We start from the raw sequence: 4303 nt of genomic DNA, 5'->3' as shown, positions 1-4303 counted from the left end.
TATCAATAACCCTCCTTAGATCTATAGATATAGACAGCACTCCAGTGAACACAACACATTACGTTTAAGAGCAGCACCCTTCATAGGCAACACGTCATATCTGTAGCGAAAAACTGTTTGGAAATGTGTAGCATTTTTTTATATAAATATTTACTTCGGACATTTTTTGAACCGATTGAAACATATTGTATACGAACAATCTTTGGCAGGCCTATAATATAATTATAGATCTAGATCTATATCGAAATCTGCGGGAAAGGATTGATTTCAGAGTGTTTGGAGAAATAGTGCCGGCCAAAATTATATTCGGACTCTGAATTGAGTCCAGCATGACGTCCGTTCCGACTTGTGACCCGTGTTCCTAAATATTACTAGCATTTACTAACTTTTTTGGCCACCTCTATTGTGAGAATAGCGCAGGCGAGCCTTTTGGCTATTCTCACCCAGTTTGCGTTCACCCTGAACCACAGAATTCTACACTGTGAAAACAGAATTTAGAATTCTGTGCCGTGAACAAACGTTCCAGCGCTCTTGTGTTATTATTGTTAGCCTAAAAGCGTTACAATTTTGTCTATGGGCAGTGGAGAGAGAGAGAAAGAAAGAGGGAGGAGTAGGCTAGCGCGAGAACTTCCTAGCCTAGCAAAACAAATTGGCGACCCGCGTAGTTTGGCTCGATTCGAAAAGTTAAATAGCCGTAGCATCTTTGTAGACGACCAAATTAATTTACTTTTGTGTTTTAACGTTATTTTTTAAACTTTGTTTTGGTCAATTTGATCGTCCACACCGCCGATAGACAGTATTCAAAGAGAGAGGAGAGGAGTAGATCTTGTGAGAACTTCCAGGCAAAACAAAATGGTGACCTCCGTAGTTCGGCTCGATTCGAAAAGTGAAACAGCCATAGTATCTCTGTAGACGACCAAATTAGTTTACTTTTGTGCTCTAACGTAATTTTTTCTTTGCTTTTGTCAATTTGATCATCCACACCGATAGACAATATTCCGAAATTAGGAAAAACAGGTCTTGTTTCACACCGGGGGAGAATAGCCAACACTGGCAAGTCTCACCCGGGGTGAGAGGTCGATCGTATTTTTATTCTCAACCTGGGTGAGGATAGCCACTTCCAACTTTTTTTTTCGATTATAATGATAACAGTCGAGACGTGAGCTTTACTATCCAGTTACTAGATCTAGCTCTAGATCTATCTAAACTGGCCGTCCCTGATTCATTAGTATGAACAGAACGACTAATTGAGCTGACCTTGCCGGGGGCAAAGTTAATTATGTCAACTAATGAGACTGCACGTAGCAATCTCGCACTTTCGGCTTGCTTTGGGAAGAGGCCAGCCACGGCTGTCGGTTTTGTGCGCTGTGATAAAAAAAAAAAATTACATAAAAACTATAACACACAACAAAATAAAATTAAACATGTGGAAAGACATATGGTGGTGGAAGTAATGAAGATGCTGTATTGGTGGTGGAAAGACCCTGAGTTGTCGGTTAGTGTACTTAGACACTGCCATTGGGTAGATCCAATGTTGAGAGTGCAGTCTTTTGACTCTTGACACAATTACACAGTCCTAGGAGGCAATTCTAGTTCTAATTCTGATTTTACGTAAAATCCCCTGACGACATTTTTATAATGTAACCTCCTTATACTCACATAACTCACTTAGAATTAGAAAGCTGAGTCTGAATAAACAAAACCTTTTTTTTTCGGACACGAGTCCGAATAGATAAAACTCATATCGAACTCGAGTCCGAAAAGAGCTGGCCCTACGTACACGGTAACCGGCATAAATGTACTCTATTGGCACTAGATACCGAACACCCCTCTCTCGTCTTGCTGCGCGATGACCACATTCGACAGCGGCGTCCGCCATGTTTCAGTGGGCGAGCTGTGAGAAGGAATTCAAGATAAAGCAATGGGCTAGACACGTTTTCTCTCTCCCTCATACGCGATAGGCGAGGCTTGGTCCTTGTTAATTTTTTTTTTACATGGGCGCCGTGGCGTACTATCTAGGTTACTTCATAGCAATAATACAGCGTTCTTTCTACAACTATATCTACAAACAAATTATGTATTATTAAATAGATAGAGATAGAGATATAGGCTTTAAAAAAAGAAAGAAAAAACCCTTTATTTCTTCATCAGCACTTTGTCTACGAAATTGTTTATTTCTTAGTGACTGAATCAAAGCGTATAGGGCCTATAAAACTTTTAAAAAGGAGTATGAAAAGATGTGGGTGTCATGGGAACCCCACCCCACCCTCTCTCTTCTCCCAATACCACCCCCCCTCCTCCCCAAGTTTGGCTTTAAATTAAATCAAGATGAGCCATAGAACAAAAAATTCCAGAGTTTTTCTGCCATTAGGTGTAGGAAGGCAAAAGCTCTTCATAAAGCAAATTCAGCCAATCAAATGATGAATACATGTAGTATTTTAAAAATTGAGTTAAACTTTCTCTTGTGACATTTGAAAAGGAAACTGTATTTTTCAGTCTTATGTTCAGTTATATTTATTTTTTTAAAGTATACCAAATAAGCAGTGCTTTCTTCTGTATTTATTAAACTTTGGTTTATATTGAATTTAAAAACTAAAGTAGACGATTTACAGCACTTAAACTGAAGCTCCTTCTATTGCTGTTTTAAGTAAGTCTAATTTTAGACATTCGTTAAACTACTGTGACAACCCTGGACAGACTCATTAAAAATTTAAAAAAGTGAACTTAATGTTGTTTTGTAGCCTGGTCAATTGTTTTTTCCACACAGTGCAGGGATAACTGAAACGAAAGCCTTTACTTATTGTGTTTTTGGACAACATTCAATGAAACAAAACATTAAAAAGTACACTGTCTGATAAAGAAATTACCTGCCCATTGTGAAAAAAATCTATCTGCTAGTCAACCTTAACTTCACATGGCCCAGAACCTTGCTGATAGCTCTTTATATATATTTTAAAAACCCGGAGTGACTATTTGTTCTATAAGACATATTATGAGCTAAAAAATAGATGATGTTATTAAAAAAAGAACAGACATCACTGATCTGCCTGACAGAAGCAGTGATGAGTTGATTAAATTCATTGGAGCAATAGGAAATGTGCCAAACACATATTATACCCTGTGCATATAAATAGCAAGCTCAGCACCAAGCGCACTATGACTATGGTTTCCTTTATCGCTAATAAGCTTAGATATAATATCCTATACTTTACATGATCATGCATTTTAGACACGAGCCTATCTTTCGCTGCTCCCATCCATCGTCATCCCATAAAAATAATTATGATTGATGATACTGTTATATTAATATGTTTCATGTATCTTAAATCAGTGAGTCATTGTCAAGTGAGTTAAATTAATACTGCAGATTAGTAGATCTAGCTTGGATTTTGTTATGGTTAAGTAAGTAGGCCTAATTTAAACACAAAGACGAAGCAAAATTGCAGTGGTTAGATTTGATATCAATTAACTGAAAAGTAGGCTTTGATCAGACCAAGCTCTTAATCTTTTCGAATATTTTCTTCAAAACATAGATCTGGATCTAATCTGTCAAAATTCTTATCAATCTTATTCTTACCAGTGAAATGAAAGAGGGGTTCCTTTCGCAGAGATGCCAACCACAGAAAACCGAAATGAGTATTGGGAAATATGAAAAAGTGTATTTCCAAGGGAAAATGTGTATTCCCCACGACCGACCGACCGACCAACCAGTAATAGTAAAATGTTCAGGGTGTCCAGCAATATTTCCTTTAAAAAAATTACTAGCTAACCAGCTTTAAAAAAGGGAGTGAACACGAGTATCCAGTCAACAACATGTTAGTGTTCAGTGTCGTACTGGAGTCTTGTTTGACTTAAGTATTTCAGTCTATGATATAGTATTCCCCTCTCATTATCATAAAAAATAAATCCTGCTTTGAGAGTCCGGAATTAGGGCCTAGAACAAGAATTTCGACTAACAAGAACCAGTCTGGGTGTCATGATTCATATTATGAACTGACAGACTCAAATTATTGCTCAAACTCAGTGAAAAGCAATAACTTGAATGGCTCAAGTAGACCCGTGCACTGTGAGAGTTGTAACAACTGTGGTAGGGCAAGATGCAGTGACACTGAAAATCTGCCATTCTTGAACAGAAAGCTACAACTTACACCGTAGGTATAATTTACTATCACCCATCCCGGAGCACCGGGGAACAGCGACTCTATTTTTAAAAACAGGAAAAGAATTGTCCGGGGAACAGCGACTGGCTTAAGCGAATACCTCGTTGTGATGGTATCGGTGATGGTATCGATACACCCGCGGC

The sequence above is a fragment of the Aplysia californica genome, unplaced genomic scaffold, assembly GCF_000002075.1.
Source record: "Aplysia californica isolate F4 #8 unplaced genomic scaffold, AplCal3.0 scaffold00221, whole genome shotgun sequence".
Lineage (NCBI taxonomy): Eukaryota > Metazoa > Mollusca > Gastropoda > Aplysiida > Aplysiidae > Aplysia > Aplysia californica.
This window is presented reverse-complemented; position numbering follows the sequence as displayed.